Here is a 22,751-nt window from a genome sequence, read left to right on the forward strand (position 1 = left end):
TGGGAGTTCTTAATTAATTTGATTAATTGGACTTAATTTATCATGAACTTAGTCATGTTAGTATTTGCATATCTATGTTGTAGATCAATGGCCCGTGATACCGTTCCTATGAATTTTAATGCGTTCCTAGAGAAAGCTAAGTTGAAAGATGATGGTAGCAACTACACGGACTGGGTCCGTAACTTGAGGATTATCCTCATTGCTGCACAGAAGAATTATGTCCTTGATGCACCTCTAGGTGAAAGGCCTACTGCAGGAGCAGATGTTGATATTTTGAACATGTGGCAAGCTCGATCTGATGACTACTCGATAGTCTAGTGTGCCATGCTTTGCAGCTTAGAATCGGGACTTCAAAGACGTTTTGAATGTCATGGAGAATATGAGATGTTCCAAGAGTTGAAGTTAATATTTCAAGCAAATGCCCGAGTTGAGAGATGTGAAGTCCCAAACAACTTCTATAGCTGCAAGATGGACGAGAACAGTTCTGTAAGTGAACACATACTCAGAATGTCTGGATATCATGATCACTTGACTCAGCTGGGAGTTAATCTTCCAGTTGATAGTGTTACTGACAGAGTTCTCTAATCACTGCCACCAAGCTACAAAGGCTTCGTGATGAACTATAATATGCAAGGGATGGAGAAGACTATTCCTGAGCTGTTCACAATGCTCAAAGCTGCGGAGGTAGAAATCAAGAAGGAGCATCAAGTGTTGATGGTTAACAAGATCACTAGTTTCAAGAAAAAGGGCAATGCAAAGAAAGGGAACTTCAAGAAGAATGGCAAACAAGTTGCCACTCCCGGGAAGAAGCCTAAAGCTGGACCCAAGCCTGAAACTGAGTGTGTCACGCCCAATATGCGACCCTATCCTAAAGGAACTCGAAGGTCCCACCAAGGATAGAAGCGCATATTGGAGACGCTTTTGCAAGGTGGATATCATTACATCGTACCATTACATAATAGTTGGGGATAGATACAAGAGGCACACAATGCCACATGAATACAACAACATCATACAAAAGAGCAACATCCGACTACGGATGAAACACACACAGAAACTCAACGACATCCACCCTGCTAGCCCAGGCTGCCGACGTGGAACCTATCCCCTTATTGAAAAAGAAGCAGAAGAAGTACTCCAAAACAAACAAACATCACTCTCACATCATGATCACCACATTACCTGTACCTGCAACTGTTATTGTAGTAATTTGTGAGCCACGAGGACTCAGCAATCCCATTACCATGGGTATCAAGACTAGCAAAGCTTAATGAGTAAGGAATGGATAGTGGTGAGGTTGCAGCAGCGACGAAGCATGAAATGGTGTCTAGCTTACGAATGCAAGAATAAGATGACAAGCTACACAAACGGCCGCAATCTACTAATGATCAAGAAGTGATCCTGAACTACTTACGTTCAAACATAACACAAACCGTGTTCACTTCTCGACCCACTAAAAAAGAGACCATCACGGTTACACACACGGTTGGTATTTTAATTTAGAATCTGGTATCAAGTTCTCTACAACAGGATATTAAAAACTCCCATCTGCCACATAACTGCGGGCACGGCTTTCAAAAGATCAAACCCTGCAGGGGTGTCCCAACTTAGCCTATTATAAAACCCGATCAGCCTCGGAATCCCGGTTACAAGACATTTCGACAATGGTAAAACAAGACAAGCAAGACCACCCAGATGTGCCGACAAATCCTGATAGGAGCTGCACATATCTCGTTCTCAGGGCACACCGGATGGGCCAGACGTCGGGTTGGCATAGACCCTGGTTGCCCAGGGGGCGCCGGACATCGCCCGGTTCGGACCAACACTTGGAGAAGCACTGGCCCCATGGAGGGGGGGGGGGTTAAATAAAAGATGATCCTCAGGTTTATAACTCTCAAGGGAAAGTTAATAGGATGTTAGGCAAAAGTAAAACCAATGTTGGGCCTTGTTGGAGGAGTTTTATTCAAAGCAAACTGTCAAGGGGTTCCCATAAACCCGACCGTGTAAGGAACACAAAATCAAGGAATGTAACACCGGTATGACGGAAACTAGGGCGGCAAGAGTGGAACAAAACACCAGGCATAAGGCTGAGCCTTCCACCCTTTCCAAGTATATAGATGCATTGTTTAAATAAGAGATATTGTGATACCCAAAATAATCCTGTTCCAACATGGAGCAATCTTCAACTTCACCTGCAAATAACAACGCTATAAGAGGGGCTGAGCAAAAGCGGTAACATAGCCAAACAACGGTTTGCTAGGAAGGGTGAAAAAGGTTAGAGGCTGACATGGCAATTTGGGAGGCTTGATAAACAAGTGATAGGTAGCACAACATAGCGATAGAACGAAGCAACTAGCATAGCAATGATAGTAGTGAGATCCAGGGTAACGGTCATCTTGCCTGAAATCCCGCAAGGAAGAATAACGAGTCCATGAAGAAGACGAATGGATGAAGACGAACCAAGCGTAGATGAACGAATCCTCATGATCGCAACGGAACAGGAACTATCGAGAAGAAGCACAACCGGAAAAAAGAAAACAACATGGTAAACACACAACACATAAACATGACATGATGCACAACCAAGCATGATGCATGACAAGAGATGATGCATACAAGAACAACACATCAAAGCAAGTTTAAATGAGGCCTGAAACAACATATAACAAATCCGGTAAGTCCTCATATAAAAATTTCGAAATTGGTCCAGATCTAAGTAAACCTTATGTTCAAGTTGTTAAAAAGCAAGTTAAGATGCACCACGATGATCTGCATGAAATTCTAGTCAAGTTACATATAAAGTTCATTTAATTCGGAGCTACGGCCTAAAAGATATGAGCAAAACAAGCTAAACATGGCATTGATGCAAAATGCATTAAACATCAAGCAAACACTCTCAAAACATGGATGCAACATGATAAGATGAAACTACATGCGAAGTCAAGGAATTTTCATATAGAGCATGCTCAAAACGGAGCAACGGTACAACACATACACTCCAAACAAGATATAACAATAATCTGCCCAAAACAGCAACTAGGCACTTTGCAATCATCAAAACAACATGCTACATGAATCATAAGAGCATAAACTTGACAGGCACTTCATGTACAGATAACATAAATCAAATATCATTAAGGTTCATATTCATAGGCATCAAGATTAAACCAATATGATCAAAGCAAAGTGCAACTTTATAACAGAGGAGCATATGCATGAGTAGAGTTAATATGATGGCAAATTGAGAGTAAGAAAGAGGCAAGCTACAACAAGTTTATATAGCAACTAGGGGCATGTCATCAAATTAAACATGACAAAGAATAAATAACATCATGGTATAATATACATATGGCTCATGGATTAGTAAGAATCAACGAGACAAGATTGAATGTTGAAACAGTTTAAGCAAGTGTAGAACAACAACATTATGATATCATGTTTACAAGCATGGAAAAGAGGCATATGATATCCAAAATTATCAAACATGGCATGTGAACAAAGTAATCATAGCAGAATTAAAAAAAGGTAATTGGAGCATCTCCAGAATAGGCACGTATCACTCAATAACAAGCTCACAAGGCATCATGAAGTTACTAGAAATCTGAAACATTATATAAGCATGTTCATGGCAATGGATACATATGCTACATGACATATATAAGGCGTCCAAAGGCATGGCATGATAGAGCATAACAAGGACAACAAAACATGTCAACTAAGCATCTCCATATTGTGCACTCATAAATTTTTAGCATCAAGTAAACATGGCTTCATGATATGACAGAAACAGACTTGACAGAACATTAACAGTAAGTAGCCCACTTCGCGAGCTTGATGCACTCACTACAGGGAATATAAAAATACATGGATGGAACCATTGTAAATATGGCATGAAAATGCTCCTAAAACATATAGACATCATGCTCATAGGATGCACACACAAAATGCAACAAAATGACAAATCAGCAAGTTACAACAGTTTTCAGCAGTTAACAGCAACATGCACTTTTGTAACCGAGATTAAGATATCAAGATGCGCCCTAACGTGATTGCAAATCACACCAACATGTAGAGCATGAAGAGCAGAACATGTGAATATCAAGATCATCGTCATAGCATCAACACAGACAAAGTTATAGCACTCACGAGATGCATACATGATGTTAACAATCAGCAGATTTCAGCAGTTTATATCATTTAGCAGTTTTGCAACATAGATTAAGGTAACCATATGAGCATCAATATGAATGCAACCTAGTCCATCACAAAGAGCATCACAAGAAGAACATTTTGACATATCATGCACACAAAAGGGAGCAACATGCACCAAGTTATAGCAGGTCAAACATATGCACATGATGTTGAAAATCTGGGACTTAGAAGAAAATATCACCTCGGGGAAGTGGGACGGGACGGATCGGGACAAAGAGATCCGGGACGGTGGCGCGTGTTTGGTTGGTGGTGGTGGTGGATCTGGTCCAGATCCGGCCGGTGACGAACTCTGGCAAGGTTGGCCTGCGTGGGTGGCTGGAGATGCCGGGGATGGCGCAGGACGGGGTCGGGGAGGCCGGATCGGGCGGAGGAGCGGCCGGATCGGGCGCTCCGATGATGGGGCAACGAGCAGAGGCGACGGGGTGTGGAGGCGAGGTCGCGGCGGCGGAGGGCAAGGTCGCCGGAGCGGGGCGGCGCGCGACTGTGGCTGGGCTCCGAACGGACAACAAAGAGAACCGGGGGAACCCGAACGGATGCAAGTTTTGAAAAACATGTAGATGAAATGCATATGATGACATGACAAGATGCAACACGCAAGCAAATGACATGGAAACGGCAGAGAATAACTGGAAGACACCTGGCGCATCGGTCTCGGGGCGTTAAAACTCTCATCCACTAACAAGAGATCTTGTCCCGAGATCTTAGGAATGAGACGGAAGAGAAAGAGGAAGATGTGAAGTAAGAACGCAAGAGAGAAGATGAACAAGATTGAGAGAACTCAGGTAGAAAAGAGGAACGACGGATATGACGAGAATGACAAGCTCAAGAAACAAGATAGACTCTGAAACCACTCCGGTTAGAATAAGATAGAAAAGGAATAGGACAAAAGAATTTGGGAAGCACTCTGACTGAAAATGGAAGAAATGGGATATGAACTTCACCAAATGGGATGACACTTGATGAGATGAACAACACAATGCCTCCGGAAGAATTGAAAGAATGGAATGTAAAAAAAATGGATGAGAGAACAACAACTTCCACCATGACTAAATTCGATAGCATCTTTAGAAGGAAGGGTAGAATAGAGTTGTTGAGAAAATCAAGAACGGAAGAATCAGCTTGTTGTGGACTTAGCAAAAACATCTCATAACTTGAGGTGAAACTCTGCCACAAGCAAATGTCTGAATAGCTGAGAAGAATGAAGAAATGCAAAACTCCACTTTAGAAGAAAATGAAGAATTATTAGCACTTCGAGACTCAAGAAGAAAAGATACTTGAACTCCTCCAACAAGAATCTTGATGAACTCTTGAAGAATGAATTAAATCATGAAAAAACACTATGAAGAACTCCGGTGACAAAAGGAAGATGAGATAGGATGAAGGATGAAAGAATAAGATTAAGCCTTGCGGTGATTTAGATGGAGGTTCCGACGAAATGGCCGAGGAAAATATGAATTCCAGAAAAGAAAAGATGAAAACACTTGGAACTAGAATTTATTCATCAAGAACAAACTCCGAAGGAAGGGATTAATCACTTGGAGGAAATAAGAACAAGATTTATTGTATGCTTATCCTTCATCAAATTAAATTGATGAAAATCAATGGATTTTTTTGCATACTACTTATTCCTCTTGAAAGGATTGAGAAGTGACATATCGCAAACTTGAGAAGGTCTTCATTAACCACCGGTAGGATTTGAAAGAACGAATGAATTGATATGATAACAAATGAAAAGGAGTCTGAAGGAACCACAGTAAGAATTCGAAAATGACTGATGAAAGAGAATGAATCACAGGGAAGAATTAGAGGGACAAATATGCTTGAGGAGAATTTAGATGCAAAAGAACGACGAGATAACGAGCTGATTAAATAATACTTGACAGATGCGCCGGGGTAATTGGAGAACGGTAGCTGAAATGTGAGGACAAAGAACTCTTCTGGAATGATAGTCTCCGGTGAAAAGAAACAGAAAAACAACTCCTCACATACTCCGGATGGGTAAGAAAAGAATATCTGACAAATGGAATAATTTGAGAGGATAACATGAAGCTAGAATCATGAATCTTCGACAGAACGGGCAAGATTTAGAGGAAAAACTCTTCTTCGAATTTCAAATGACGACGAGGAACGACACCAAAATTGTTGCGATACTCCGGGAGAATGAAAAGATAAAAGGTTGAGCCAAAGATGAAGATAATTTAAAAGCGGTCTTGGAGAATGTATGTGACTGATGGAATCCATACTTACATCACAACTTGAAAAGAATTTGGGGATAACTCTGGGAAATTAGAAGAGTCAGGTAAGATCCTGGAGAAAGACATGTGGGTTAGGGCCCACTGAAGAGAAAACACCATTGGAAAGGATTGTTGAACATATAGATGATGCACTGGAACAATTGAAACATTTGAATGAGGCGACAACCTCGAATTAATTGGAACACAGATGAATCTCCTGAGATGTCTTGAGCACTCCGGAAGGATGAACTGCCGAGAGGCGAACGAGCAGGGGAAACACTTGATCCAAGGAAAAGAATATGATCAACCCAAAAACTTGAATCGAATCCACTGGAAAAGAAAAAGATTAAGAATGGAGAACTAAACAAGAAACCACCAGTTGAAAACAATTGACAAAAGACTGAAGAGGCTCCGCACAAATGAAATTGATGCTCGAATAGAGACGCAAACTCCGGGAATAAAAAGGGGTGGGAGGGCGGAAAAAAGGAAACTTGGAAGGGGGAATCGACGAATAGCTTGAAGAGAAAACATCGGTTGAAATAATTGAGGAAAGAATGCAAAGACTTCGCACGAGTAGGATGGATACTCGATTATGGACTCCGGCTCCAAGAAGAAAAAGGGTGGGCGGGTGGGAAAAATAGAACAACTAAGGATTGAAATTGGCAAAGATGAAGAGGCTTGAGTCATCTAGACGAGAAATGCACCGGATGAAAAGAGCTGAGAACCAACGAACGAAAAACTAACCGCGTGATCCTAAAGAAAAATTTGAAGGAGAAGAGGAGTAAATCAAAACACCTACGTCAAGATTCCTCACTAGAGCGACGAAGGGGCTGAGGAGTAAAAACAATTCCTACTCTCCGATATAACTAGACTCCGAAAACAGTTTTCTTCTAGAAGCGCATATTGGAGACGCTTTTGCAAGGTGGATATCATTATATCGTACCATTACATAATAGTTGGGGATACATACAAGAGGCATACAATGCCACATGAATACAACAACATCATACATAAGAGCAACATCCGACTACGGATGAAACACAAACAGAAATTCAACGACATCCACCCTGCTAGCCCAGACTACCGACCTGGAACCTATCCCCTGATCGAAGAATAAGCAGAAGAAGTACTCCAAAACAAACAAACATCGCTCTCGCGTCATGATCACCACATTACCTGTACCTACAACTGTTGTTGTAGTAATTTGTGAGCCACGAGGACTCAGCAATCCCATTACCATGGGTATCAAGACTAGCAAAGCTTAATGGGTAAGGAATGGATAGTGGTGAGGTTGCAGCAACGACTAACCATGATATGATGGCTAGCTTACGAATACAAGAATAAGATGAGAAGCTACACAAATGGTCACAATCTAGTAATGATCAAGAAGTGATCCTGAACTACTTACGTTCAAACATAACACAAACCGTGTTCACTTCTCGACCTACTCGAAAAGAGACCATCACAGTTACACACATGATTGGTATTTTAATTTTGAATCTGGTGTCAAGTTCTCTATAACCGGATATTAAAAACTCCCATATGCCACACAACCGCGGGCATGGCTTTCGAATGATCAAACCCTGTAGGGGTGTCCCAACTTAGCCCATTATAGGCTCTCACGATCAGCGAAGGATATTCCTTCTCCCTGGAAGACCCGATCAACCTTGGAATCCCGGTTACAAGACATTTCGACAATGTTGAAACAAGACCAGCAAGACCGCCCGGATGTGCCGACAAATCCCGATAGGAGCTGCACATATCTCGTTCTCAAGGCACACCGGATGGGCCAGACGTCAGGTTGGCATAGACCCTGGTTTCCCAGGGGGCGCCGGATATCGCCCGGTTCGGACCAACACTTGGAGAAGCACTGGCCCGGGGGAGGGGGGTTAAATAAAAGATGACCCTAGGGTTTATAACTCCCAAGGGAAAGTTAGTAGGATGTTAGGCAAAAGTAAAACCAATGTTGGGCCTTATTGGAGGAGTTTTATTCAAAGCGAACTGTCAAGGGGTTCCCATAAACCCGACCACGTAAGGAACCAAAATCAAGGAACATAACACCGGTATGATGGAAACTAGGGCGGCAAGAGTGGAACAAAACACCTGGCATAAGGCCAAGCCTTGCACCCTTTACCAAGTATATAGATGCATTAATTAAATAAGAGATATTGTGATATCCCAAAATAATCCTGTTCCAACATGGAGTAATCTTCAACTTCACCTGCAACTAACAATGCTATAAGAGGGGCTGAGCAAAAGCGGTAACATAGCCAAACAACGGTTAGCTAGGAAGGGTGAAAAAGGTTAGAGGCTAACATGGCAATTTGGGAGGCTTGATAAACAAGTGATAGGTAGCGCAGCATAGCGATAGAATGAAGCAACTAGCATAGCAATGATAGTAGTGAGATCCATGGTAATAGTCATCTTGCCTGAAATCCCGCAAGGAAGAATAACGAGTCCATGAAGAAGATGAACGGATGAATACGACCCAAGCATAGACGAACGAATCCTCACGATCGCAACGAAACAGGAACTATCGAGAAGAAGCACAACCGGAAAGAAGCAAACAACATGACATGATGCACAACCAAGCATGATGCATGACAAAGGCTATATGAGGCTACTCTTGGAAAGAGATGATGCACACAAGAACAACACATCAAAGCAAGTTTAAATGTTGCCGGAAACAACATATAACAAATCCGGTAAGCCCTCATATACAAATTTCGAAATTGGTACAGATCTGAGTAAACCTTATGTTCAAGTTGTTAAAAAGCAAGTTAAGATGCACCACGATGATCTGCACGAAATTCTAGTCAAGTTACATATAAAGTTCATTTAATTCGGAGCTACGACCTAGAAGATATGAGCAAAACAAGCTAAACATGGCATTGATGCAACATGCATTCAAACATCAAGAAAACACTCTCAAGACATGGATGCAACATTATAATACGAAACTACATGCAAAGTCAAGCATGTTTCATATAGAGCATGCTCAAAGCGGAGCAACGGTGCAACACAAACACTCCAAACAAGATATAACAACAATCTGCCCAAAACAACAACTAGGCGCTTTGCAATCATCAAAACAACATGCTACAGGAATCATAAGAGCATAAACTTGACATGCACTTTATGTACAGATAACATACTTCAAATATCATTAAGTTTCAGATTCATAAGCATCAAGATTAAAGCAATATGATGAAAGCAAAATGCAACTTTATAACACAGGAGCATATACATGAGTAGAGTTAATATGATGGCAAATTGAGAGCAAGAAAGAGGCAACCTACAACAAGTTTTTATAGCAACCAGGGGCATGGCATCAAAGTACACATAACAAAGAACAAATAACATCCTGGTATAATATACATATGGCTCATGGAATATTAAGAACCAACGAGACAAGATTGATTGTTGAAACAGTTTCAGCAAGTGTAGAACAACAACATTATGATAGCATGTTTACAAGCATGGAAAAGAGGCATATGATATCCAAAATTATCAAACATGGCATGTGAACAAAATACTCATAGCATAATTAAAAACAGGTAACTGGAGCATCTCTAGAATAGGCATGGATCACTCAATAACAAGCTCACAACAAGGCATCATGAAGTTAACAGAAATCTGGAACATTATATAAGCATGTTGATGGCAATGCAAACATATGCTACAGGACATATATAAGTCATCCAAAGGCATGGCATGATATAAGAAGGAAAACAAAACATGTCAACTAAGTATCTCCAGATTGTGCATGGATAAATTGTTAGCATCAAGTAAACATGGCATCATGATATGACAGAAACAGACTTGATGGAATAATAACAGCAAGTAGCCCACTTAACGAGCTTGATGCACTCACTACAGTGCATATAAAAATACATGAATGGCACCACTGTAAAGATGGCATGAAAATGCTCCAAAAACATGTAGACATCATGCTCATAGGATGCACACACAAAATTCAACAAAAATGACAAATCAGCAAGTTACAACAGTTTTTAGCAGTTGATAGCAACATGCACTTTTGCAACCGAGATTAAGATATCAATATGTACCGTAACATGAATACAAATCACACCAACATGCAGAGCATGAAGAGCAGAACATGTGCATATCAAGATCATCATCATAGCATCACCAGAGACAAAGTTATAGCACTCACGATATGCATACATGATGTTAACAATCAGCAGATTTCAGCAGTTTATATCATTTAGCAGTTTTGCAACGAAAATTAAGGTAACCATATGAGCAGCAACATAAATGCAACCTACTTCATCACAAAGAGCATCACGAGGTGAACATTTTGACATATTATGCACACAAAATGGAGCAACATGCACCAAGTTATAGTAGGTCAAACATATGCACATGATGTTGAAAATCTGGGACTTGGAAAAAAATCACCTCGGGGAAGTGGGACGGGACGGATCGGGACGAAGAGATCCTGGACGGGGGGGCGTTTTTGGTTGGTGGTGGTGGTGGATCTGGTCCAGATCCGGCCGGCGATGAACTCCGACGAGGTTGGCCGGCTCGGGAGGCCGGAGATGCCGGGAACGGCGCGGGACGGGGCCGAGGAGGCCGGATCTGGCGGAGGAGCGGCCGGATCGGGCGCTCTGACGATGGGCGACGAGCGGAGGCGGCGGGGTGCGGAGGTGAGGTCACGACGGCGGCGGGCGAGGTCGCCGGCGCGTGGCGATGCGCGAGTGTGGCTGGGCTCCGAACGGACAACGGAGAGAACCAGGGGAACCCAAACGGACGCAAGGTTTGAAAAACATGTAGATGAAATGCATATGATGACATGGCAAGATGCAACACGCAAGCAAATGACATGGCAACGATAGTGAATAACTAAAAGACACCTGGCACATCGGTCTCAGGGCGTTACAGAGTGCTTCTACTGCAAAGGGACTGGTCACTGGAAGCGGAACTGCCCCAAGTATTTGGCGCATAAGAAGGATGGCAAAGTGAACAAAGGTAAATTTGATATACATGTTATTGATGTGTACCTTACTAAAGCTCGTAGTAGTGCCTGGGTATTTGATACTGGTTTGGTTGCTCATATTTGTAACTCGGAATAGGAGCTATAGATTAAACAAACGTTAGCTAATTACGAGGGGACGATGCGCGTCGGAAATGGTTCCAAGGTCGATGTGGTCACCGTCGGCACGCTACCTCTACATCTACCTTCATATTGGTTTTATACCTGAATAATTGTTATTTGGTGCCAGCGTTGAGCATGAACATTATATCTGGATCTTGTTTAGTGCGAGATGGTTATTCCTTTAAATTAGAGAGTAATGGTTGTTCTATTTATATGAATAACGTCTTTTATGGTGATGCACCCTTGAAGAGTGGTCTATTTTTGTTGAATCTCGATTGTGGTGATACACATATTCATAATATTGATGCCAAAAGATGCAAAGTTGATAATGATAGTGCAACATATTTGTGGCCCTGCCGTTTAAGTCATATCGGTGTAAAGCGCATGAAGAAACTACATCCAGATGGACTTTTGGAATCACTTGATTGTGAATCATTTGATACTTGTGAACTGTGCCTCATGGGAACGATGACTAAAACTCTCTTCTCCAGAACAATGGAGCAAGCCAATGACTTATTGAAAATAATACATACCTATGTATGTGGTCCGATGAGTGTTGAGGCACGCGGCCGGTATCATTATTTTCTAACCTTCACAGATGATTTGAGCAGATATGGGTATATCTACTTAATGAAACACAAGTGTGAAACATTTGAAAAGTTCAAAGAATTTCAGAGAGAAGTGGAGAATCATCGTAACAAGGAAATAAAGTTTCTACGATCTAATCGCGGAGGCGAATATTTGAGTTAAGAGCTTGGCCTTCATTTAAAACAATGTGGAATAGTTTCACAACTCACGCCACCTAGAACACCACACCTTAATGGTGTGTCCGAATGTCGTAACCATACTTTATTAGATATGGTGCGATCTATGATGTCTCTTACCGATTTACCACTATCGTTTTGGGGTTATGCATTAGAGACAGTTGCATTCACGTTAAATAGGGCACCATCTAAATTTTTTGAGACGATACCGTATGAACTGTGGTTTGGCAATAAACCTAAGTTGTCGTTTCTTAAAATTTGGGGTTGCGAGACTTATGTCAAAAGGCTTCAGCCTCATAAGCTGAACCCAAATCGGAGAAGTGCGTCTTCATAGGATACCCTAAGGAAACAATTGGGTACACCTGCTACCACAGATCCGAACGTAAGATCTTTGTTGCCAAGAACAGAACCTTTCTAGAGAAGGCGTTTCTCTCAAAAGAAGTGAGTTGGAGGAAAGTAGAACTTGATGAGGTTATTGTACCTTCTCTCAATTTGGAAAGTAGCTCATCAGATAAATCCATTCCCGTGATGCCTACACCAACTAGAGAGGAAGCTAATGATGATGAACATATAAAGCAAAATAGTGATGCCATAGATGTGTATTTTATCTCGCGAAACAATTTCAATAACAATGCTTGTAGAGGTAATTTTAATCCTAAGCCTTTTCCAGGAAATTCCTCTAATAATTATGGTAATTCTTCCTACAATAATAATAGGAACTCCTGTGGTCTTGAGAATAATATTATAGAATTTATCAATACTCAAAAGGTTTTCAATGCTACGATAGAAGAAAAGTTGAATAAGATTGAGGATATGTCTAGAAGCATCGATAGAATTTCTCACGGTGTAGAAAATCTCAAGTTAAATTTTTTTATGCCCAAGGTTGATGAATCAATCAAAGCTTTATATGTTTCTATGGATGAAAGTAAGACAAGAACCGCTATGCTCAGAGCCAAAAGATAATTTTTAGAAAGAGCGTTTTCTAGTGGTTGCTTTCATAAAAATGATGAAGATCTTAAAGTAATTGGTGTTTCTTCTATTGATTCCTTGTTTATAAAAATTAAAATTGATGTTAAAGTAACTGGAGAAGAGTCAACTTTAGCTAGTGGGCATCCCGATAATTCGGAGGGTGAAAATCTTGATGAAAAAATTGATAAAAGTGGGTTTGGAGAGATCAAAACTTTAACTAGTGATGTGCCCACTCTTTTGGATTACAAAGAATTTAATTATGATAGTTGCTCTTTGATTGAATGTATTTCTTTGTTGCAATCCATGATAAATTCACCTCATGCCTATTAACAAAATAAAACTTTTACTAAACATATTGTCGATGCCATGATGAAAGCTTTTGAAGAAAAGTTGGAATTGGAAGTTTCAGTTGCTACAAAATTACATGATTAATGGGAACCTACCATTAAATTTAAGATTAAAAATTATGAGTGTTTTTCTTTATGTGATTTGGGTGCTAGTGTTTCCACAATTCCGAACTCTTTATGTGATGTGCTTGCTCTTACCGATATTGAAGAGTGTTCTTTAAATTTGACTTGGCGGATTCTACTATTAAAAAGCCTTTGGGAAGAAATAATGATGTTATTATTCTTGCAAATAGGAATTATGTGCCCATAGATTTTATTGTTCTTGATACTGAATGCAATCCGTCTTGTCCAATTATTCGTGGTAGACTGTTTTTACGCATTATAGGTGTCATGATTGATATAAAGAAGGCAATATTAAGTTTCAATTTCCACTAATAAAGGGTATGAAACACTTCCCTAGAGCAAGAATTAGGCCACCATATGAATCAATCATGAGGTCAACCTATGGATCAAAAACTAAAGATGACAATACTTGAATCTATGAATTATGCCTAGCTAGGGGCGTAAAATGATAGCGCTTGTTGGGAGGCACCCCAATGAATAAAAATTATTTTTACCTTTTTTCTTTCTATTTTTGAGTCTTTTCACAATTATTCTACTGTTTTAATTATTATTTTATGTTTTAATTAGTTTTTGTGCCAAGCCAAGCCTTTGGGATCATGTTGGGTGATAGTTGATTTTATCTTGTTGAAACACAGAAACTTTTGCGTCCAGTAAAATAATTTTCATAAATCACAGACACGTGATTTTTCTCTACATATTTTACACAATATTTATAAACAAAATTTCCATGTTTTCCTAATTTTTCAGAATTTTTGGAATTACACAAGTATATGAAGTTCCCCGATTACTACAAATTGTTCTGTTTTTGACAGATTCTGTTTTTGTTGCATTGTATGCTTATTTTGATGAATCTATGGATTGCATCGGAGGGTATAAGCCATGGTAAAGTTAGAATACAGTATAAATAATGCAATAATAAATTTACAACAATACTTAGAGTAGTGATTTTCTTTGTTATACTAATGGATCTCACGAATGTTTTGTTAAGTTTTGTGTGATTGAAGTTTTCAAGTTTTGGGTGAGATCACGATGTATGAAGGAATAAGGAGTAGCAAGAGCCTAAGCCTGGGGATGCCCCATGGAAACCCAAGATAATATTCAAGGAGAAACAAGCAACTAAGTTTGGGGATGCCCCAAGTGGCATCCCCTCTTTCTTCAAACGACCATCGATATTTTACTTGGAGCTATATTTTTATTTGTCACAAATCATAAGTTTTGCTTGGAGCGACTTGTATTATATGAGTCTTTGCTTGTTTTGCTTTTTAGTCTATCATAAGTATCGTTTCTAGACACACCTATTTGAGGGAGCCAAAATTATGCTATCATTTATTAGAATTGCTCTTTATGGTTCACTTAAATATATTTTTTGAGCTATGGAATTGCTCTAGTGCTGTAACATCCCAAATTTTCAATTTGGAATGTTTTACAATTATTAGCTAAGCATTTATGCATTTTGTTTGAATTCAGTGGCATTTGGAAATTTCAAAGGCATTTGAATTTTATTTGACTTTGAATACAAATTTGCATTTGAAATTTATTTCAAAAAAAATCCTTGACGAATACTTGTGCAAAAGTATGAGAGAAGCTAACATGACACTCCAAAATGTCTGAAAAATTAATGCAAAAAAAATTGAAATCAAATTTGAGTTTTATTTGGAATTTTCAAAAAATATTTTTTATAAGTTTTTGTTTTGCCTCTGAAAAATAGTTCATCTTATAGGTTATGTTTTTCTGAGAATTTTGATATATATATATATGTCCTATACAAAGTTATATTTTATTTTATCTATATTTATTTTTTCCTCTATAGAAATTAAAAAAAAAAGGAAACCCCCGAGCTAACCAGGCCAATCGGCCCAGCCAGCAGAGCCGTAGCCCACTAGCGCGCCCGAGCCGGCCAGCCCAGCCTCGCCCACTCGCTCTCCCTCTCTCTCTCTATCTCTCTCTCCCTCACTGACCCGCCGGCCCCACCCTATCCCTAACCCCTCTCCCACACCTCACCCAACCCTGAGTTGGAGCGCGTCCAGAGCGCCACCAAGGTTCCGATCCTCGCGGGATCGCGCTCCCGCTTCGCCCCCTCGTCCAAGAAGGTGCCCTATATAAAGCCCTCGGTCTCCTCCCGCGACCCCCCTAAAACCCCACCCCAACTCCCACCATAGCCAATGCCTCCTTTGTTTGCATCTCGCTATCGCCGCATTGCCGCCGGTGAGCAACTTCCCCAACATCCAAGCTCACCCGTCCGAACCCCCTCGACCAGACGCACCCCTCTGACATTCTTTTGTTGCCTAGTAACTCCCGAAGCCGCTGCCCCGAGCTCGTCCGCCGACCGCCGGAGCTGCAGCTCACCCGGGCGCTGTCGTCAATGCCCCGGGTGTTCTCGTAGTCCTTGACCACCACCGACCCGCCTTGACCCGCCACACCTCCCTGACACCTTCACTGACACCGGAGACACCAACCCGCACGACATTGACCGACGTCGTCCTCTGTTCGCCGTCGACCATCGCCGCTGTAAGCCGCCACCTTCCTCCATCGTCCAATCTTCTACCTTCGGCTTAGATTAGAACTAGTGAAGGGTTAGGTTTATTTTTTTAGTAGATCGGTTTAATACGGTTTGTTTACGGTTTAATTTGGTTTAGTTAGTTAAAAACGGTAGGTTTTATTTTATTAAACGCGCCCGCTTAGTTATTTAACGCCCGTGCGCTGTTTAGTTTCAGACCGCCCACCCCCTAAGCCCAATAGCGCCCGTTTAGTTTATTTTAGTATTTTCATTTCATTTTCTAAAACAGAATAGTTCTGTTTTTGTAAAATCAATAACTCTTAGGTTATTGATTATTTTAATGTGATACTTTTTTTCCTAGTTTGCAAATTTCATATAGTTTTTGAAGAAAATAATTCCAGCCATGTTTTAATATTGTTTTATGTGAGTTTTATTCAGATTGGTATTTCTGCTATAAACTAAGCTAGGATTTATTTTTTTAGTGATTCTTTTTGCCACTACTTTGCTTTGACCTTGCCTAGATGTAGGATTAATTTGGGTATTTTAATATTTTATTAAAATTAGTTTTACATGAAAACAATATTGTTTTAGTTTATTTTACTTTGTTGATGTTTTCTGTTGTTTCAATTACTTTAAAATTTATTTTTTCTGTTGTTTTATTTTTAGTCAAATTAGTTCCTGTAGAGTTAGAAGGCGAACTTTTATTTGCAAAAAAGAAAATGGTTTATTTTATTTTCTTACTAGTTTTGTTTTATGCATAAGTAGAGTTTTAAAATAGCTTTTAATGCAATTCTTTTTGCAGGAAGTTTTTATACTATTTTCCCTTCTCTTAGTTAACAAAACTTTTGTTTTGGTTCTGTTAAAGAAACTTTTAGTAGGATAAAACTACTTTGTAGTTGTTTGCTTGAAGTAATGAAAACCTTGTTTTGAGTTCTTCGTTTTTCTTATGTTTTGGTTTGATTGCTTTTGTGTGATTTATGTTAGCTTGCTGTTATGTTAATATGATTGTATGTTTGTGTGCTTATGTGATTATTTTTTGTTTCAATAGAATTTCCGGAGTGCGAAGCTTGCTATCACGAGTCACTAGCGTTCGAAGACCGTCAGCAAGGCAAGTCATTTGACCATGTATTTCAATACCTATGATTTGTTGCATTAGAATTATTCCTCCCCGCCATGCATTCAGTAGGAGAATTTTTAAGTTATGTTCTTGAGTAGTACCATGTGGTAGGTTGACCCAAATCCCTATGTTACCATTGCCCGAGACGTCGTAGTAAATTGCTATGCTATCGTAGACGGGGTTTGTTGAGTGATTCATATGGGAGATGTGAGAGTTAAGATGATGACAACCCCGTGATTTCAAGATGCTCAAGATGGACTTCAAATTCACTATTGGGTGGAGGACGGAATTGATGGGCACCCTGGAGCAACCAGCGGATGGCCGAGATGCATGGAGAAGCGCCATGACATCTTGCGGAAAGCTTCACCCAGCCACAAAGAGACGGATGGATACACCTTGACCAAAAGCTAACATGTACAACCGAAAGCCATTATGGGCTCTGGCTTGGTCGACCCTAGGCATGACTCTGGACGGACGGTGCCAGCAGATGTAGAAGAACGGTAGGAAATGGATGGGCACCGAGAGTGGCCTAGAGGAACTCTACGGAAGACCCTATTTCATTCGTCCCGTCTTCAAACATCATGAAGTGCGAAGACTCAAAGGAGGGAATGATCCTTGCGGGTAAAGTGCACAAGACTCTGCAAAGTAGAAATCTAATCGATTAGCCGTGTCCCGGGTTATGGATAACTGAGCCTCTGGAATGAGAGTTATTCGGAAATCTCAACACCGAACGAAATAAATTATTTAATTGAGGGGTTATTAACAATTTCAGGAATGAGACATTGGTTGGCGGAACCATCTAAATGACAACCAACATTTTGTAGTAATTGCAAGCAACTCCTTTGTTGTAGGGAAAATTTGGCTTTTTCGCAAAACCATAAAACTTAGAGCCCCATAGCCAAATTGCATATAGTGTTAGCAATATTTGTTGTTCTCTCTTCATGGCTTGTCGACATATTAAAAATGCTGACATACACGACTGCATTGTCTTATGTTGTGGAGGAGTTTTCCGACCAGGAGTGAGGCTACGATCCATGCTTGGTGATTGCCCTATGGAGTCGGATGGACTCGCTTATCGTCTACGCTTCCGCAACTTTATTTTAGTTTATTTCTCATGAGTTGGCCTTCGGTCGAATTTATTATAATGTAATAAAGACTTGATATGAGAATTGTGTGATAAATTCAGGTGTGATTGAACTTTGAATCTTTACATCAATGTACTGTGTGTGCTAGCATGATCTTTGGATGGTACAGATACACAAAGACTTGACTGATTTTGGGTCCGGTCGCTACAGAGATGGTATCAGAGCACACGCTGGCCGTAGGACATAACCCCTAGGATCGGAAAGCCATAGGAAGAAACTATTTTATTTGATGTCTTTTTTCCATAATTCTCCCCTGTTCATTTCTGACTTCCTTCCGATTTCAACATTCTAGATGGCCGTCGAGTACACCCCAGTTCTGCTGCCAGAGTTTTGCCAGCCGGATGAGACGATGCTTTCGGCAAGAAGCTGGTTCAGATTGTCAAGAAGTTGAAGATTGCTCTGCCCTCTATCACTGGGAAGCCTATCAAATCAATTCTGATGGACACCCGCTATAGGATTAAGGTGGACATTCTAGCGAGGACTTTCGGAAGCTTGAGAGAGCCCATTGACTTAGAGTTTACCACTCCCACCTGGATCCTCGAAAGAGACATGGCCATTCATCGTGCACTTGGACACATCCGACAAGAGTACATGGCCGAGCTTGACGCATCAAACCTCAGCATGATTTCACGCAGAGCTAGAAATGGAGATATCGTGCACATCATGGATGACGACTCCATTCTCTCATATGTCCAAGATTGGAGACTTACATTAGGACTCTGGAGGTGGAGACGTGCAGAAGCACGAAGACGTTCAAGAGTTTGATCTTCCGTGAGCTGGAACTGGAGGATAAAGCCCGCGAGGACCATGACAGGCATGAAGAAGAAGTCAAGGATTTACTGGAGAGAATCGACAAACTGAAGGCTTATGTTGCCATATTGGAGGAGAAGATGGACCAGGAAGAAGACCTCTTTCCGAGTGGTGATGATGGACCCCTTGTGAGCAATGATAAGGATTAAGAGGAGAGCTCCACCGAAGGACGCACCAAGAAGAGACACACCTCCAGAGGACCCGCACCCGAAGACGCACTGGAGGATGCAAGGACAATTGAGGAGGACATTTACTCGACCGCCATGTTACTTTTATCGTTGATCGATTAGGCCGTTATTTCCTTCGATTAGTCATGCGATTTTGTAATCCGAGATTGGACTAAGTTTGAGTTGAATGAATAAATGATTTGTGTGAAATTTTTTGAGCATTCATATGGGTAGCGTTATTTTCTCTTTAGACCCTTATTCTATTCTAGTTTCCCATCCACTCCAAAACACTAGATGCCTCCGAGACGTCACCCCAGATACAATTTCCCGCTGGAGCTCACCCAGCTGATCCAACAATAGAATGCCTTGATGCAGATGCTCATCCAGAACCAAGGCAACAATAACAACAACTACTACAATCCACCGCCACCACCCCTTGTCGACAACCTGACCCGTTTCCTAAGATTGAATCCGCCGGTGTTCTCTAGTAGCACCGAGCCGATTGTAGCTGATGATTGGCTCCACATGATCGGAAGGTAGCTAGCAACTGCTGGATGCACAGATGCTGAGAAGGTGCGTTTTGCCGCACATCAACTGGATGGACCCGCAGCATCATGGTGGGAAAACTACATCACCACATATCCCATCACCACCATCACGTGGGATCAGTTTCAGCAGGCCTTCTACACCGCTCATGTCTCAGCTAGAGTGTCATTGAAATATCACGTCAGATGTCCTAGCAGAAGGACTTAGTCGTGGAGCCATTGCAACGAGATTAGCTAAAGGGGGTTAAACCGGACAAGGGAAACGAGAGTTTTATACTAGTTCGGCCCCTTACGAAGAAGGTAAAAGCCTACGTCTAGTTGTGATGGAATTACTGGGGTTTCGATGACCAGGGAGTGAATACGCTTTGCCCGAGTCTCGAGTTGTTGTTTCTTTTCCCTGAACCGCCGCCGGGTCGTCCCTTTTATATCCACATGTTGACGCCCGGCCGATTTACAGAGTCCCGAGGCCGGCTCATACAAGTCCGGCTCGGTCTCTTCCTTTCCGTAATTTACAATACAAGTTATACAACTATGGCGGTTTACAACTATGGGCCCTAATCCGCCTTTGGGCTCTGGGCCTCTAAGCTTTAATAGTAGAGCGCCATCTTCTTTGTATTCATGGGCTTCAATATAGATGAGCGTGAACCGGCCCCTCATGGGCGGTTTACACTCAGTAGTTATATCCTCAACATTAGGGCCCAGATTGATTTGAACCTGTTCATGTCAATCTTCAATACTTAGAAAAATTTCCTGAACATCTTCTTATGATCCTCGTAAACCACCATGATTTCTTCTCCCTGTAAACTTTGGTAAACTGCCATGACGTCAACTTCTGAAATTGCAGTAAATCGTCATGATGTCATCTCTGTATAAAAGATAATAAAGATTCCCTTCATTAATTAACTTCCGAAGATCGAGGTGACAGTTGTGCCCCATTTTACCGCTTCGGGCTCCTCGATTCTCGCGCTTGCCCACTTTATCCATTCGGCTTATAAATAAGCTCAGGGGTCCTTCCCTTTTCCCCTTCCGCACTTCTTCTTCTTCCTCTCGACACTCAAGCCCGACAGCTCCACCGCCGCCGTCGACTTTCAAGTTCTGCATCATCCCTGGCCGCTGCATCAACCTGAACGCACCAGAGATCCGCGGTTCTCCTCCGCTACTCCTGTGAATCCGGTAAGCTTTCTTACCTCAACCCTAGACCTGCCTTAGGGTTTCAGTGCTTGTATATGTTCTTTAGTGTTCATCCATGCTCATTGCTTTGCCTTTACTGTCTCGTTGAATCTTAGACCAACTTGACCTTTTCCTTCTGCGGCCGAAGCTATAATTTGTTTTGCCTCACCGTAGTATCTTTAGAGACACGAACAGATCCCATCTGGATCCTTTCTATTCTGCTGTCGCCATTTTAGGGCTTTGATTTTTTTTATTTTCCTGAACAGTATTAGATCCAAAATAACAATCCTTATCTCGTGAAACCTGTTTGTATAGCACTTAGTGATTTTCAGACTTGTTGCCCTTCGTGCCACAGTAGGCGGTTTAACCTGTAGAAAACGACAATCCGGCAGGTACCATTAGCCCTCTCGTAAACTGCCTCATGTCCTTGAATATCCATCTCCGGTTTAATGTACACACACGCTTTGATTAAATTTCCAGTTTGATACTAGTTTGTGCATATCAATCTTTAACCGTCAACCGGCTTTTGCACTTCCTTTATAGTTTGTCGTCCAAAATGGCCAAGCAATTCTCTTCTTGCAACTAGGTTCCTTCCCAGATCATAGAAACACAACTGAATGGATATGTTTTAACTGGTGCTTTAGCTAAGAAGGAGGCCATTCATTGGCGAGTCCCTGGCCCTGAGTGCCCTCCTGAACCTCAAGATGGAGAAGTGGTTGTATTTATGCAGCATCTAGATCGGGGATTTAGCCCTCCCGGATCAAAAAAAATCCGGGATGTGCTTGCCAACTTCCAGCTCCATCCTCAAGACATTGGACCGAACTCTGTGTCCAATATCTGCAATTTCCAAGTGTTCTGTGAAGTTTACCTTCAAGAATAACCAACTGTTGAACTCTTCAGGGACTTCTTCCACTTGAACCGCCGCACTGAATTTTCTGACGGCCCCAATACTAAACTTGGTGGAGTGTCGATTTAGAAAAGGAAAGAAGTCGATTTTCCTCATGCCAAACATCACAGCCACCCCAAAGATTGGAATCAAACATGGTTCTATTGTCAGAACACCACTCCCGCTGATGAAAACCCTTTGTCGGGTTACCGTGCTCATCATCTCAGCAATGGCCATCCACTGCCTTAGCGGCTCACTACCAAAGAACGACAAACATATGCTCCACAACTTGCTAAACCCCGGGCTCTTCTAGCAAACGGCTTAACCGGCATTGACCTCGTCCGTTGCTGGGTTTCATGGGGTATCCTTCCCTTAAGCCGCTGCACCAGGTTGATGCATGAGTATACCAGGAATGTCAATGACCCTCAATGGCACACTAAAATACAGATGAATGATGATGAAGTCACTGAGTCTGTAAAGAAGATGCTAGATGAACCGATTGTGGAGTGCAGCAAAACTGGGCTGCGACCCTTTTATGCCTCCAACAAACCGCCAGCGGTAAAATTTTACCCTTCTGCTTTTCAATCCATCTTCACTTTAACATTTTTCTGATAGCCTTTTGTTTATTTTTACAGGCCAAAGATCT

The sequence above is a fragment of the Triticum aestivum genome, chromosome 2B (assembly GCF_018294505.1).
Source record: "Triticum aestivum cultivar Chinese Spring chromosome 2B, IWGSC CS RefSeq v2.1, whole genome shotgun sequence".
In the NCBI taxonomy this organism is placed as follows: Eukaryota; Viridiplantae; Streptophyta; class Magnoliopsida; order Poales; family Poaceae; genus Triticum; species Triticum aestivum.